An 18336-nucleotide genomic window follows, 5' to 3' on the forward strand; every position below is an offset into this window, starting at 1 on the left:
GCAAAATTGTAGCCCTGGCAATTCTGTCTTCCGGATTTCTTAACTGCATCGCTGTACAGCGTGAGTGTGAATACTGCTGGTAATTCACTGTGCAGCGTGAGTGCGGATACTGCTGGGAACTCACTGCGCAGCGTGAGTGCGGATACTGCTGGGAACTCACTGCAGCATGAGTGCGGATACTGCTGGGAACTCACTGCGCAGCGTGAGTGCGGATACTGCTGGGAACTCACTGCGCAGCGTGAGTGCGGATACTGCTGGGAACTCACTGCGCAGCGTGAGTGCGGATACTGCTGGGAACTCACTGCAGCATGAGTGCGGATACTGCTGGGAACTCACTGCGCAGCGTGAGTGCGGATACTGCTGGGGACTCACTGCGCAGCGTGAGTGCGGATACTGCTGGGGACTCACTGCGCAGCGTGAGTGCGGATACTGCTGGGGACTCACTGCGCAGCGTGAGTGCGGATACTGCTGGGGACTCACTGCGCAGCGTGAGTGCGGATACTGCTGGTGACTCACTGTGCAGCGTGAGTGTGGATACTGCTGGGAATTCACCTTCATTCCTCACTGCTTCATTTGTGGGTTCATTCTCCAGGGCCCTGATCTGTCCCGAGCCTCGTGTGTACAGACGCTTTCTGTTCACATTCTTCAGCTCTACGTGAGACAATGAAATAAGACATCAGTTTGTTAATTTCACACAGCACTTGCATTCTGTAGATTGGTTCAATTCTTTTCCTTACAGGAGAACATGAATATTCTAGATTTTAAGAGAAAGGGCCATTTCAGGGTATGTAAAGGTATATGAAGCGGTGAAAAGCAAGGAATAAAAGATTATTTTGTAAAAATAGAAGAGGCTATTTTCAGCAGGTAATTTTTTTTTTTTCCGAAAGAAATACACAGCAGGTTACTGTAGCAGCATCCCAAACAAGGTAATATGATTTAAAACTAGTTTACAAAATGTGTCGGGGAGAAATAGAAGGCCTAGAACTCCGGCGACTAAGCCCAAACTTTGCATGCTTACAAGAGACATCGATCTTCTGTGGGTGGGCTTCCTAGCTCCCATGAAAGATGTCAGAGGAGACTGGCAGTCCTATTACCATTGAGGAAATTTAGTTACGGTGACAGGACAGATAAATGGACCGTATCGGGGGTTTATTCATCTTTGTAACCATGGTGCTAAAGAAGGATTCAGCATCCGTGGTTGACTTATTTATGTCCTACCAGAAAAGGTGCTTTGCCTGCAGATTTCACATTTAGAAGAAACATGAGCTTTTGGAAAATTTGCCACCAATTACGTAGCCTCCAGTTTCAATGTATCAACAGAATGATCTGTCTCTACTTGTGATAATGTACTGCAGCTCCGTCAGCACTGGGCAGTCCTGCTATACCTCGTGTCCTTCTTAAATCCGGAAAATGAAGTGTCAACAGTCTTGCTTTGTTAGTTCTAAAATTCTTGAATTTCTCTGCACTGAATTCTTATAGATAATAAATATTTAGCACAGGGAGTACTGTCGTGATAAATTAGTATTTTATTTAATTTCTTATTAGTATTTTATTGTCGTTTTGTTTTTAAAAATTATAAAAGAAAATGGACCTTTTGACTCTGCCTAAGTAATATCAGAACATCTTCTTCTTAAAAAAAAATAACTAGAAAGCTGAAAAAAAATAGATGAAAACATCCATTTCTATTTTCTAGAAACTGACCAAGGTCTTACAAATATTTGACAGCCATTGATGCTTTAAAAACTGCTGAACTCTGGAAAGAACAGTGGGAACCTACATCATTCTGGCCGAGAACTGCTTCCGGGTCATCCAGGTGGGGCAAGCTATGGGGACTGACAGATTTTCTGCTGTGATTAAATGGGGTTCCCCAGATGTGGAGCAGGGGGTGACAGCCACATCCAAACGTGTGGTGAACAGATTTTGGAGGGCCAACAACTCTACTTCAGAGACAGGCTTTGTCTGAAAAGGTTAAGTAGTAAATATTCTGTGTTTTGTGGGCCACATACAGTGTCTGTTTCTCCTCCTCTTCTAGCTCCTCCTCCTCTTTCTCTCTGCATCACTTTAAAAATGTAAAAACAGTTTTCAGTGTGCAGGTTGTACAGAAGCAAGCCGAGAGTCAGATTTGGACCAGGGACTGTAGTTTGCCTCTAGTGCTCTATCAGCCTGAGGTTGGCACAAACCATGTGCCAGGCTGTCTGCAGCACGGTGGGCACCAGAGAGGATTCAGACGAGCCACACACTTCTTGCTGGTCCTAAGGTCAAAGCACCATGATGTGAGAGATGTGACAGGTATTAAAAGCAGTGAAGGGCGGAGTGGGCTTGAAAATGACTTGAGCTCTGAACGCGCCTCCTTGCCCACACAGGCACCATGGCAGAGAAGGAGACTTTTCAAACACTAAAGGAAGTACAGTAGAATACTGTGAACAGCACGATTATGAGAAATAAAACACTGAGTTAAGAACTGGAAATTTTCCAACAAAGAAAAGCCTAGGCTTAATGATCTCAATGTTGAAGTCCATCAAATATTTACAGAGTAAACAATACCAATTCATTGCTAAGTATGCTGTTTCAGAGTATAGAAGAGGAAGATCCATGCCCCTTTATGAGTTAGTATTACCTTGGTAGCAAAGACATCACAAGAGAAGAAAATTACTGACTAAAAATATTTTATTCACATGATAAAAAATTCCTAGCAAAAGAGTAATAAGGTGAACCCAGAAAAATATAAAAGAGATTATATACCATGACCACATGGGGTTTAAATCCAAAAAATGCAAGGTTAGTCTGACCTCCAAACACTACTTTAATGTAAAATATCAATTATAGTAAAGTCATAAAAGACAAAACCCACATAATCCTCTAAATATATGCAGGAAAAGAATTTGACAAAATGTAAGACTTATACATGATTTTAAAAACTCTCAAAAAACTAAAAAGAGAACTGGCTCAAACTGACAAAAGGAATTAAAAAAAAAACTACAGACAACATCATACTTTAATATTGTAAGACTGAAAATTTTCTGCTAAGATTAGTAGCAAATAAGGATGTTATGTTCACTTTTTCTACTCACAATTATATTGGTTATTTTAGCAAGTTCAAAAAGGTAAAAGAAATACACACCAAGAAACCAATTAATCAATTACTTAAAGACATCTATATTGGAATTAAAATAAAACTGTCCTTATTTAAAGAGTAAAAGATCCCATGTGTAGAGAATCCCAAGGATCCTGAAAAACAAAAATCTATCAGAACTAATCAATGCTTTTGAGAAGGCCTTGGGATACAAGATAAATGCATAAACGTCAATTTTATGTTTATATCTAGCAATAAAAAATATAGAAAAGTAAAAAAAATTCATTTTTGCTTGTATAAATATATAAAATATAAAAGGATTTTGCACATGGGAATATGGGTGCAGCTCACCTTGAGATGGGGAGATTCTCCTAGATTATTTTGGGCTCAATCCACTTATGTGAGTCCTCAACCGCGGATGAGAAAGCTAGAAAAAAGGGACAAAAAGAAGGATTTGGGTCATGAGAAGGACTTGATCCTCCATTTCTAGCTTTGAAGGTGAAAACAGGGGTCTTTGAGCCAAAGACTGTGACAACCTCGAGAAGCTGGGAATGGTCGTCAGCTGACGGTCAGTTAGAGCATGGGAACCTTAGTCCTACAACTATAATGAATTCAATTTGGCCAAGAAGTTGAATGAGATTGTCCCACAGAGCCACCAGAAAGGAAGAAAAGGGGACATTTTAATTTTACTTTGATAAGATCCATATCAGACTTTTCACCCACGAACCTGTAAGATAATAAATGTGCCTAATTTTAAGCCTGTGAGTGTTGTGTAACTGTGTTAAGGAAGCAAGCAAAGTAATACACAATGGGAGAAAAAGAGAACAGAATTATAAAAGGATTTATGCAAACTATATTAAGGAAAATTATTTAAAACTAGGAAAAAAGCAAAAAAGATAAATAGTATACAAGATTGTTTAATTTTCTACAAGAGTGCACATGTTTTGATTTTGCTAATTTTATTTATTTAAGAGTCCGGGTCCTCTGAAGTAACATGTTACCTCAATATTTCTTCTTGGTAGAAATAATATCTCCAATGCTTAGGGTTTCATTGTCCTCTAACCAGTTTTGTACTAACCTTATGACAAGAGACAGTATTTTATCATGTCTTTCAAATGCTCTTGGAAACACTTTCTATTTTACTAGTTTACTAACTCAAGAATGAGCAAAGTAGTATATCTTTGATATATATTAATTTTATATTTGAGTGAGTCATATTTTTACTTTTTCCGACCTGGGCCGGTTCACCCCTCCTTAGGCAACCTGGTAGTCCCCCGCTCCCGGGAGGTCACCATATTGATGCTGAACTTAGTGCGGACACCAGATCGTCATAGCGTACTACAGCCCAGAACTCCTGGGCTCAAGCGATCCTCCTGCCTCAGCCTCCCGAGTAGCTGGGACTACAGGCGCGCGCCACCACCCCCGGCGTTATTTTTACTTTTTAAAACATGGTAACTAGACAGTTAGAATGCATTGCTCTTAGAGATGTTGGAAAGTTGGGGGCATGCCAACTTAGATTTATTAGTGAGGAAAAATTAGAATTTTAAAATATTTTAATATATAGGTTGACAAAAAAAGGGGGGGGGACTTGACAAATTTGGGATGTTACCTGGTAGAGAATCAACTTTTGTTATTAGTTTCAAAATCTTTATTGCTATCAATTTATGAAGAAAAAAAATATTTTATTTAGTAGCACAAATCTCTGATAGAAATGAGAGGAAAATGGTATTTTTTAAGTAAAGTTGGAAAATTTAATAGGATGATAAAAGGAAAATTATTACAAGTTTTCTACCTGAGAACCTACTGCTATCACTTAAAGTTAAAAAAAAGAAAGACATATGAGGGCTTCTAGAGCTAACTGCCAATTCTGACAGAATTTGTGCTGAAATTAATTGCTAAATTTTTAGTTGATCATTTGAACACCTGTGGAGTTGTTTATTATGATATCTCCATGGTCACTTCTATTTTTAAAGAGCTTCTAGGTAGAACATTGAAGTTTAACACATCTCTAGCCAAGACTTAATTTTTTTCCCCTTATACTAGATTCTTATGCCTGTAACACTAACTCTGGTAGGATAACTTGTTTCTTTTCAGTTGTATATTATTATAATGTCCCTCGAATGATGGACAATTAATTTTTCTATCAAATTTAAAAATTGCCTTAGTTCTGTAGTTACAACACAACGTACCTTGTATCCATCACAATTATTCCTGAGAGAAAAATAATATAATGGAGGTTTAGGGTGAGCCAATTTTGAGAGTATGGGTATTGCCTCATTTTTTGACTAGTTAAAACTAGTTGTTAGGCACTCTTAGTCCAAAAGTTAGCCTTCCATTGTCTATTTTTCCTAACTCAGTTTTTTGTTTTGTTTTGTTTTGTTCTGTACTTTATGACAAAAATTATAAAAAAGAAATATTCAGGCTAAATCAATATCATAGAGACAAAGATTAGAAAGTAATTGTCATTTTAGTTCTTTAGTAAGCTTATCTGTCAAATGAGTCTGGAAAATGGCTGACTTTAATTAATGATTTTAAATTAAGTAGCTGAGAAAAGAGCCAAACTGACAGGCAAGAATTTCTTTCTTTTAATCAACTTTACATCAAAACCATGTGTCATTGCTGCTACTTCTGAAGCATGTGACGTGCAGTGGGCCCTGTGTTAGGCATTTTATAAACGTTTCTTAAGTATTTAATTTTTTATTTACTGACTGATTGATTTTAGAGAGAGAGGTAGGACAGAAAAAAAGAGAGAGAAACATTGCTTTGTTGTTCTACTTATTTGTACATTCACTGGTTGATTCTTGTATGTGCCCTGACTGGGGATTGAACTTGCAACTTTGGCATTTGGGACAACATGCCAACCAATTGAGTTACCTGGCCAGGGCTGTACATTTTTAATTCTTGCATCAAAGTTAAAATATAGAAATTACTATCTTCATTTTTTGTCACTGATGAGGAAAATGTGGTCCAGAGAAGTTAGGCAAGTTTTATCCGAGGACTCACAGCTAATATTTAAATTCAGCTCTGTCTGAATTCTCAGGCCCTGTTTCACACATGAAAAGGAGGGGACTGCGGCCAAGGCCAGTTTCAGTGAGTGTCCTCCCGAAACACTAAGGGCACATATGGGAAACGATCCATGAATGCACAACTAAGTGGAACAACAAATGAATGTTTCCCTCCCTCTCTCTTTCTCTCTCTCTCTCTTGTTCTCCTTTCCTCTCCCTATCTCCCTAAATCAATCAATCAATAAAAAATATAAAAAGATGAAAGGACGAGGGAATTGGGAGATCTCAGTTATAGAGCTGCTTTGTGACCTAGAATTAAGCATTTTACTTTTTTAAACCTTTCTTTCTTTAACAATAAGAGAACAGGATCAGCCTAGGTCCATGATGATGAACCTATGACAAGCGTGTCAGTACTGACATGAGTAGCCATTTTTGATGACACAGGGCCGCCTGTGGCCACATACCAAAGAAGTATGGGGCCGTTTGCCGAGAAGGACGTTTCATCCTTGGCTCCTGCATGGCCAGATGCGTGAGTTGAGGATAAAACATTTGCTGTAGTGTAGACACTCTGTGCTGGAGGTCTGTAGGCCAAAACAACAGAACTCTGGCACAGAGAGTCTAGTTCTGGGACTTCCGGTTAGGCCATTAGGGGATCTTTGACCACACTTCCGGCCGGCGGAGCAAGGAGCAGCCGAATTGGGGGGGGCATCTCTGGGGGCCCTGCGATCGCCATTACCAGCAATCACATAACTATAGCAACCATCATCCAATCCACTGTTCTGGGGTGTCGTGGATTTCTAATTGACCATCATTACTGAGATAAACGAGGGAGAGGCTAGGAGAGGTGAGGACCTATGCTATGGGTGCCATTTCCCGCCATTAGAAATAGCGGCAGCCATCTTAATTTACATAAGATGCAACTTGCAGAATTTCAAGACAGCATCTGGGCTCAGGTGTTTGTCAACTTGAGGTCAAAGCTTGAGAATCTGGAAAGGTGCTACTTGGAGAATCAAGAGGAGTGTCACTACGAACAGGAAATTTGGAGTGCCTGGAACCAATTACCAGACACTTTTAGCACCCTGAAAAATATAGCAATGGCTTTACTCACAATTTTTCCCTCTATGTACTTTTGTGAGCCCTTATTCTCAGCATTAAATAATATCAAAACCAACAAAAGAAACAGATTGACAGATGAAGTTAGTAGCGCTTGCTTGGGCTTGAAGTGTACAAAATACCAAACTTCAATTGAAGATTTAGCCAATGAAATTCAGCAACAAAAAAGTCACAAATAGGCAAGTTTGTTAAAGAATTCCCCCTCCCCCTCACTTATCTTAGTTCACGGCACCCCACGCTAGTTAAATAATATCAAGACCAACAAAATAAACCGACTTACAGATGAACAAAGAAGTCACTAAGCAGGTAAGTTAAATAATTAGTTTTTGGTTTATTAAATACAGTTATATATTACAATTATACATTTTTGTTATTTAAACTATAAATATCATGAAATTATGGTTTTTTTCTCGAAGTGACATACCACCCGAGTTATGCTCGGTTTTTTGGCGAATTCTGATACACCAAGCTCAAAAGATTGCCCATCTCTGGCCTAGGTCATGTCAAACAGCTCTTTCAGAATGTAAAGCAGACTTACTGAAGAGTCCCTTACTTATATATCTGTGCTCATCACTAGACTCCTTGATGTAAAAGAAAGAAAATTTAGGGTGCAGACTTCCTCTCAATTCTTTGGCCTGGACAACTTATTTTTCTCTTTAGTAAGTATGTATCACAAAGCCACTTTCTCCATACTGTTATTATATTAAAATTATACTAAACTTTTACCACTGACCCCCATTGACGTGCATTTGAACATAATCACATTTTGTTGTACAAATTGATAATGTTAGACAGAACATTGTGATTAAAATAAATGATGTTAATAATTGCTTTAAAATCCATACCCATGAAACATCCATGTTGTTTGCAAGAAATATAATCCACTTTCAAAAATTCTTTCTCATTCCATTTGATAGTTGATGCATTTAATACAACCTAAATTAAGAATAATTCTTATTTTCTTCGAGTCACTCATGAAGTCATATTAGGTAACTGCTAATTCCAATCTGAAATCAAAGCACTAAGAAATATATTGTGAAAAAAAATAAAGAATTCATTCTGGGGGGCAGGGGCAGTTAAGAGTGGACTTAAAATTAGTTACATGTACTCACTCAGACCTGAGTTGAATAAAATACAATTTATGTGTGAAGCATTTTTGATACATAACTTATGAAGAAAAAAAAACGTGGAATATAGTCAGCATAGGGTGACTTGGTTTGGAAATGAAGATTTAAGCATAATAATTCAGCCTCTCGTTTATGCCATCTTTGAATACAATATGTCTTTCCTCTCCTCCCCTCCCATCCTCAGCACTCAACCCCCTACACAGCACACTTACTATCACATTCATACATTTTTCTATATTGCTTTCATTATTTATTGTTTTTGACCTTAGAAAAGTAATGGCTTCTTATTATGCACTTTTCTCCCACACAACTCAAGTAGTATGCAGTATGCATCACCTAAAATAAATAACTACCTACGCGGGCTGATTTCTTGGTATTTATTTATTTTTAAGTCGCAGCTTTCTCGGGGTCCTTTGTGAACTAAAGAGTAGGAAGAGAGAAAACAGGTTCTGGCAACGCAGTTTCATTATTTCAGACATGCATGGCCTCCTATACAATTTTCTTATTGATCTCAGTAATAAAGACCAGAAAATTACATCCTCTATTGTCTATGGCGCCGTGAATTAGAAATTGCCCAACCACTGTCAGATTAAACAACTTGCTTGTGACTGATAAAGGATTGAGATGGAGAAACTAAAATGATCATCACCCTTCTGTTTAACCCAGTATATCACTTATGTTAAATATAGTTAACATCACTCCAGACAGCTGAGCCTTCTCCTTCAAGTCAATTCAAATTGCCATCCTTTTCAACTACTAGCATTTCCATGAGGTTCAAATCCTATCTTTCTTGAAGAAAATTATGCCAGATATTTCCTTCCTAAAATATCAATACCCCAAAACAATTAAAATAATAGTCAAGCCAAACAAAAAGCATTAAAAACCTGTGGTTTCCATCTAAAAGCTCTCTAAAACCTGACACTGATAATACTGTTTTCTAACGCTAACATTTGAATAGCGGTTTTTCATAGATTTATTCCATTAAGTTCCTAAGATGAAATTCAGGCTAGAGTTAGTCTTCAGAAGCAAACTCTCTTTCTAAATCACACAATGTATCAAGAAACTGAATATTTAAAGGGCTGGAACTAACTGAGGGCTCTGGACTAACAGCATAACCGCACCCAGAAGCGTGGTGCTCATTTGGAATTCAGTGAATGAGAGCATATTTATGAAACTGATAAGGGTAGAATGCCAAAAATATATTTGGGTTCACTCTTCTCATTATGTGTGGAATAATGATAGAAGCAATTTTAATGCAAATTTTGCTTGAAACCAGATAAATCATTTTAGATGAGGTTTTTTTTTTTTAGACTCCCTGAACTTCAATTTTCTTATCTAAACCTGAGGGTTTAATGATGTCTTAGATGCTTTTAGTAGTTCTAACTTCCTATATTTTAGTGCCTATATACTCTCTGAGGCCCATCTTAATTTTAAAATTTTAAAATAATCCTTAAAGATCTCAAAGAGCCTAAACAAGCTTTAAATTTACCTTTACATCTATTTACATAATTATTCATGTAAACTTAAATATTTTACTCTGACCATGTGATCTTAAATTGGGATAGTCATATAAGCTAAGTAAACACTTAACCTATTAACATACATCTGTGGCATCCAAATGAAATTTAATATCAAACTTCTCTTGGTCAGGAAGTTTCCCTCTTTGTTGATCTAATTTTTCAAGTTTCTATTCAAACATTTTTTTTACTGAAGATGATGAATGTTTATCACCATCATCTTTTTTAAAAATCTTTATAAAGTTTAAATTCCATCAATGACTAATTTCTATAGCCTTATTTTATCAAAAGAATATAACACTAATTACTTAAATATAAATAATTTGAATAATTTTTGTCTTTTCAAAAGGCAAAAGCTATGATCGATAACATAGATTCCATGTATGTTAAGACAAATGTAAATAAATTAGACGTACTCTTCATATATGAATTATCAGCTGATTATATAAAGTAGTTGAAATATTAAGAAGAAAAATAATTATAAGGACTTCTTCATAGGTATGCCAGTAAATTTTCAATTTTAATGATAAATTTTGCAGATGGATAATCACTTTCCCATCCCCTCAGTGTTGATGCTTTGATTGTCATATGCATTACATTTATATTTGCTATAATCCCTAATACATATATATATATATATATATATATATATATATATATATATCTTCAGGAACACCCCACAAACTAAAAATGTCATTAGATAAAGTAAGTGTAGTAGTACTGGTTATCTCATGGAATTAGGAAAATATATTTTGAAACATAAGGAAAAGATGAAAGAGACATGAAATAATTACGTGAGTCTTTGGTGGGAAATTTGAGAGTTCTTGACTTATACTATGCTTATAATCAATCTTTTTTGAAAGACACAAAAACATAATTTTTGTCAATATTTTCCAGTAGTCAGTGTACATTATTATCTCATTGTTTTTCTCGGAGTCTAAAAATTAAGGGACGTTCATTACCGCAAAGAATCCATGCTAGTTTTATGTCCACCACAAGGTAATTAATGAGGACTGGCTTACACTGCATGTAGGCCATCTCTCATAATAATTTCATGAAACGTATCACCGTGACATCACACTTGAAGTTTGTTTTCTTCTACATATGAACAACAATCATGACACCAGGAAACTGAAAATCATGTTTCAAAGAATAAACATTCTTTTGAAAATGAATTTTGTTTTACTTAATCTGGAGTCAGAAGAGGCTGTCTGGATCAAGATAATAAAAGTTGTTGTATATGCTGCGAATAATTTTTACTTGTAAGATTTTTTTTGTCCTGATTAAAGTAAAAAATTTCTACTAAAAAAACTTTAGCATACGTCATATTTAATGTTGACAGGTTAGAAGAAAATTCCCATTAAATATATAAATAAAAACTAAGATACTTGCTAGTTTCTTTTACATTCAACATCATACTAGAAATATTTATAAGCATGGATTTCTCAAGGAGAAATGACAAGACTCAGATTTGTGATTTCTTGGAAGTGACACTGTTGGATAAGATTCTAAAGGTGTTTATTAAGTATGACAATTTGCAAGTTTCATAGGGACAGACATAGGATTTATAATGTTCTGTATGTGCTATCATCAATGCAAAATTCTTGACCTTATTTTTTTAAAGAAATGTTAAATTAAGAATCCTTTAATTTACATTGTATGGATTGATGCATTGTATTATTGCAAGTTATAGTTAATTTTTAGCACAATGCAAAATAAAAGTAAAGCCTTCTTTAAAATACGTGCAATGTTTTTTTAATTCCATCTTGAAGGCACATTTTAATTGTATTTTTTTCATTTAATGAAAGTTGCATAATTTATATGAAAAATATAATAAAAAAGAAATAAGTGAAAAAACTGAGAAGGAAGAGACAAGAGTGACAATACCTGCATTCAATTTAATTTCCAAAATAGTAACTCAAGAGAATATACAGATAAACACTTAAAACTTACAGAAAGCTTTGACATAGTTACTGAGTTGTGATATAATTATATAATATAATATTATATAAAATAAATTGTCCTTCTAAGTGCCTGCAATAGTTAAAGAAGAACTTTCACTTCTGATCACAGTGGATAGACTAACTCTCTTACCTAAAACCGCTAGAAAACCATAAAAATGCATTTTAACAATGGTTTCAGACTTTGGACAACAGATAGCATAAGACAAGGACCTTTGGGAAAGGAAACATAATCAAGGTAACTTTGTAAAAACCCCATATCAATGCTTGGAGTATCAAAGCACAATATAAGGAGAGGGGACAAAAGAAAGTCTAGTGGTTTTGCCGTGTTGAAGAGCAGAAGTTAGTGTTCAGGGCAGAGTACTGGAAGAAGAGTGAGCTACAAAGAGAGAACTCCGAAGATCTGCACTAGAGCCTCCTTCTAACTCCTGCTAAGTCTGCACTTGCATTCATAGAAACTACACAAGATGAAATAACCACCCCAAATGAGTAGCATAACAATTCTGAACGCTCAAAAAGCCAGAGTGCAATAAACTGCTAAATTGAAAAGACATCAGAGGAAATTTCATGAGTAATGGGGACAAATTAACTGTAAACTAAAGGCTGTTCTGTCTGACTCTGCTGTAACAAGGCTTAAAAGAAACCCTCGAGAGGCTCAAACTGGTTATGAAAAACTTCACTGTACCCTTGTATACAGCTCATAATAAAGAAATATACCAACATCTCAAGTTAGAGTATGAAGTTAAACATATATATTTATAAATTCTAGAGCAACCAATAACAGTATTTAAAAAGCTATAACTGATAAGCAAATGGAATTAAAATAAGATTATTAAATTTAATCAATCTAAGGCACAGAAAATAAAAAAAAGAACAAATGAGACAAGTTGAAACAACTTACAAGATGGTAGGTTTAAATCTATCATATTGTAATTACCTTATATGTAAATATCTGAATACTTCAATTACAAAGTATACATTGTCAAGTGGGATACAAAAATAAGACTCAGCTACATGCTGTCAACAGGAAATACATTTTAAGTATAAAAACATGGATATAGTAAAACAAATGACAAAAAATATATACCATAGGTTAAAACTAAATGTTGGAAAAATATATAACATGCTAAATCTAGCCAATATAAAGCTGGAATAGCAATATTAATATCTGAAAAATTAGATTTCAGAGAAAGGTTTAGTGAGGCAAACAGGCTGACTTGATAAGACCAAGGGAATTACGTCATTGAGAGAACATACAATTGTCCATGTGTGTGCACCTGGTGATCAAGCTTCAATGTACATAAAACAAAATCTAGTAGAATGAAATTGAAAATTATCCAAATCTACAGTTATATTTGGTAAGTTCAACTCTTTTGCAACTATTGATAAACCGGATAAGGAGTAAGAATGTAGAAGAATTGAAAAACATGACGCAGAAACTTGATCTGACATTTATAGAGCATTCCATCTAACAACAAAAGAATATATATTATTTTCTTCTGCACCAAGAGAAATCATAATGTAAAAAGATTAAAACTATGAAAGAATGATCCACTTATGAAAATGAATTAAGTTAGAGGTCAATATTTAAATATTTATCCATATTTACAATCCAACCAATAAACTTCTAAATCACCTATAAGTCAAAGACAAAATAACTAGAAAAATAAAATATTTTGAAATGCATGATATTATATAATTCAAATCATATCACATTGTATCAAGATTTGAGAAATAAAACTAAAACAGTGCCTAGAACAGATAATTATAAAAGTAAATGCTTTTATTAAAAAATATAGTTAAATTACAAAGTGAGGCTTCCATATTAAAATACAAATCAACAAGAGTATAAGGCAAACTAAGCCTAAAGTTAATATAGTAAAGAAACCAGTGAAAATGAGAAAAAAATCAATAAAATACAAAATCATTAAAACAATAAAAAAACAATAGAACCAACAATTGATCATTTGAAGAGATAAATAAAATTGAAAAACTTCTAACCAAGTTTCCAAAAAAAGACATAAATTAACAATACTAACTATGTGAATAAAGAACATCACTATAAAACCTACAGTCATCATGAGCAAGTTTGCACAAAAAGTTCAACAATTTATCTGTGCTATACAGTGCGATAGCTACTAATCACAGGCAGCTATGGACACATACAATATTGCTAGTATAAATTGAAATGTGCTTTAAGTGTAAGTATATACATTTAATTTTAAAAACAGAATGATAAAAATATAAAACCTCTCAATAGTAACTTTATATTGATTATATGATGAAATAAACATATTTTGTAACATATATTATGTTAAATAAAATATATTACAAACAATTTTATCTATTTCTTTTCATTTTTATTGTATGTTTAAAAGAAAGTTTTAAGTTATATATGTGAATCATATTATATTTTTATTGGACTGTGCTGATTTAGATACAGTGAATAAATCCCCTGAAAGTCTCAAACTACCAAAGCTCCTGAAGAAAAAGTAGATAACCTGAATAACTATATTTCTATTAAAGAAGTTGAACTTCTAGTTAAAAATCTTTCCAAAAATAGCCTGACCAGGCAGTGGAGCAGTGGATAGATCATTGGACTGGGATGCGGAGGACCCAGATTCGTGACCCTGAGGTTGCCAGCTTGAGCGCGGGCTCATCTGGTTTGAGCAAAGCTCGCCAGCTTGGACCCAAGGTCACTGGCTTGAGCAAGGGATTACTCAGTCTGCTGTAGCCCCACGGTAAAGGCACATATGAGAAAGCAATCAATGAACAACTGAAGTGCCACAATGAAAAACTAATGATTGATGCTTCTCATCTCTCTGCATTCCTGTCTGTGCCTATCTATCCCTCTCTCTGACTCTCTCCCTGTCTTGGAAAAAAAAATTTTTAAAGTCTTTCCCAAAATAAAATTTTAGGTCAGAATTTATTCACTGAAACATATTAAGAAGATATTAAAATAAAGTGGATAAATTTAAAAAAATAAAATCAATTCTACACAAGATATTTCAGAAAATAAAAGTGAAAATATACTTTTTAATTCATTATTTAATTTAGAAAACACATAAAAACATGTTAAAAAATTACAAACCAATAACTCTTGGGAACATAGACATAAAAATACTCAACACACTATTAGGAAATGAACCAAGCAAATAAAAAACGTTAATACATCACAAACAAGTGAAGTTTATTCCAAGAATACAAAACCATTCCAACATTTGAAAATCAATTATTATAATTCACCATATTAACAGACATAGAAGACAGATAATATGATTATATCAAGAGCTTCAAGAAAAGCATTTTACAAAATTTAATACCCATTCGTGATTTTAAAAAAATAGACTTCAGCCAACCTCATAGTTAATGTTGACAAACTGAACACTTTCACCCTTAAATTGTTAACCAAGGACATATGCTTTCACCACTCCTAGTCAACACATTGTTAATGTGCAGTCGTCAAGAAAAAATAAATAAAGTACACAGATTGGAAAAACAAGGTGTAAAATGGTCTTTATTCTCTGACAACATGACTGTTTTTTCAAAAAAATCACAAAATAGTTACAAAAAAAGCTGTTCCAATTAACATGTATGTTTAGCAAAATCAAGAATTCTAGTATCAATTGCATTTTTAAACATGAGCCATAAATAATTTAAAATTGAATTATAAATAAATATCACTTAAAATAGCACCAAAAAAGCATCAACTACTTAGGGATAAATCCAACAAAATAGGTGTAAGATTTGCATGCCATAAATTACCAAAATATTGATGAAAGACATCAAAGAACTAAAAAAATTAAGATATACACTGTGTTCATGAACCAGACACTCAACATTGTTTGAATGTGAATTCACAACAAATATTGATATATATATCTAGATTCAGTTCAATGTCAAATTCCAAGAAGGCTTTATTTTTTAAAAAGAAATTGACAAACTTATTCCATAATACGAAAAATTAAAAATCTTAGAATAATCAAAACAGCTTTGAAAAACATCAAAGTTGGATGAGCCAAACGTAAATGTTGTAGGAAAAGAAAACAGCAAATCAAAGGGTCTCCAACATACTAAGCATGGGTTGGGTTAAACAAAGCCTAATTTAAACACGACTTTGTGTATTAAAGTAAAGATCTCCCAATATGTTAATAAGCTACCATTATTACATCCATAACAAAGTTATTTAATAGTTTGTTCAAATTTTATGTTCTGGTGTAAAAGATTCTGTGCCATAAAAAGAATATTTATTTCAGTAACTTGGAAAAGTTTCCAAGGCAAGCGCACACCTGGTGATACATCGTTAATTTAGTCATTGTTCTCAAGTTCATTTAAAACTTATGATGGGAAACCTCAATGATTTCTCAGAAGAAGGAAAAAAAAAAAAGAAATACAAAGGAAAGAAAACAGGATTATAAAACGTTTGGCATGCGTCTTACGCTGCTGAAGAAATCGTTGGGATTCTTTCAGTGGATTTACAGAGCAGACAAAGCAACGGTGACAAAGCACACTGCTGAATGGAGCAGTCAGTGAAAAGATTCCCGGAGGAGAAGAAAACCGGAAATTTGAATAGAAAGTTGATCTAAATTAACTTTGGATGCCAATAAGCTTCAGTTGGTGTGTGGAAAAGAGAAAACTTCTCTCCAGCTGTGTTGAAGGGGCAATAATGGCAGCATACCAAAAATTAATCATTGATGACACCCGTCTTTATCATTTTTTGGAGGGCAGTGCATATTTTTACTGCATTATTTACAGGGCATAATAACTTCAGCCATAACAATGTTCAATTATTCAGCTCTGCATTGCTCAGGAGAACCATTAACCATTAATAAATTAATTAATTAATCCTTCCCGTTTCTCCTCCTGGCGCTCTGCTGACCAGATGCAGGCACAGTCAGCAATCCGGGTCTGCATCCACCTGCGGCTGACTCCAGCCTCCGCTCCGGGGCCTCTTCCCCACTTGAACTTGCTCTCTGCCATATTGTTTATATTTTAAGTCAAATGATTCCACACCCCATCGTCTAACAGTTGAATAAAATCTGTCTAGTACTTTTATTTTTGTGACTCAGAAATACCAAGCAGAAACATTGCTATGTTTATGCGAGAATCTATGCTCTGAGTTTTCAATTCACAGTTGCCCACATGCCAAGTTGATTCACTGTGCATGACTCAGCTTCTTTACTGCCTGTGACTCAGATCCTTTTCCCTTGGTTGCACTTGCTTGCTGAATATTTGAGTGACTGATTTGAAACCAATTAGCTACTTCTCACTAGTTTATATATTTCCCCTTTGGCCAAGTATTTCAAAACTAATAAATGTTTCATAAATCGCTCTTAATTTTATTAGTTGGAAGATATTCTTTTATTGTAAAAGAGTTCATTATAGTTAAGGATTGAGAGACCTTTGTATATTAAGTTTAAACTGTTCAATGCATGAGCTATTTTGTAAAATAAATTTATAGAAATGTATGATCTTATCCACAAGAGTTTTCAAATGGGCATGATAATAATTTTTCTGCCTTGACTTATCTTATCTATGCACTTCCTGTTTTGTTTTTATTTTATTTTTGGTTGCTCCACTTCAGATTTATTTGCTATAATCTTATGCCCTTTCTAAACTGGTATCTTGGGGGTCCTACCCCAAACTGTATTTTTTCCCATTCTTTACATTCTCTTTAGAATAGATAATCATCCACTCAGTTGGCTTTGATTACTATATAATTAATTCACTCCAACATCCTAATCTCTATTTCCACCTATTTTTCCCCCCTAAGCTCAGACTCACCTGCTAGCTCCATCACTCCATGGGTTATCTCGCAGGTGTCTCCAGTTCAACATTCCAAACTCAGTGCATGGCTTGCTGCCTCCTCCTCTGCCTTTGCTTCTCTGTTAGTGTTCTGTGCTTTAGAGAGTGTCATCTCTGCCTCCCAGTGGCTCAGACCAAACTTCTAGGGCCCGTTCTTTGCTCTTTCTCATCTCACAGACCCCATTCCAGCAACCACAAATCATGTAGCTTTCATCCTTAGATAAATCAGACCCAACCCCACCTCCCCACTGCCTTCACTGCCACCATGTTGTTGTCATTTCTTGGAGCCTCGTTGTAATTTACAGCCTTGCTTCTATCTTGGCCTTGTTCCCACCTATTTTCCACAATGTAGTTCAAATGATCCTTGTAAAATTCAAATGTGATCATGTCATTCTCTGGCTCAATACCAATCAACAATTTCCCGTGTCTCCAAAATAAAATCAAGTTAAGATGATTTACAATTCCTTGCCTCTATCTTCCCTTTACTTTCCTGACTTTGTTTCTCCCTCACCAAAATACCTTTAACCTCAAATAGTTCTACTATTCTGAATTGTTTTAAATCCCTCTAATGTGCTATTTCTCACTTTCAACACTTTCCACTTACCTGTTGGCTCCTCTGGTCACCTTCCCCTTCCTCTCTGCCCACTTTTAACCAACTATGTATTTTCACTTACTTTATCTTTCATAGATCATCTTAGACATCATTTCTTCTGAGACTGATTCTTTGGTGCTAAA

This window comes from Saccopteryx bilineata, chromosome 6 (assembly GCF_036850765.1).
Source record: "Saccopteryx bilineata isolate mSacBil1 chromosome 6, mSacBil1_pri_phased_curated, whole genome shotgun sequence".
Lineage (NCBI taxonomy): Eukaryota > Metazoa > Chordata > Mammalia > Chiroptera > Emballonuridae > Saccopteryx > Saccopteryx bilineata.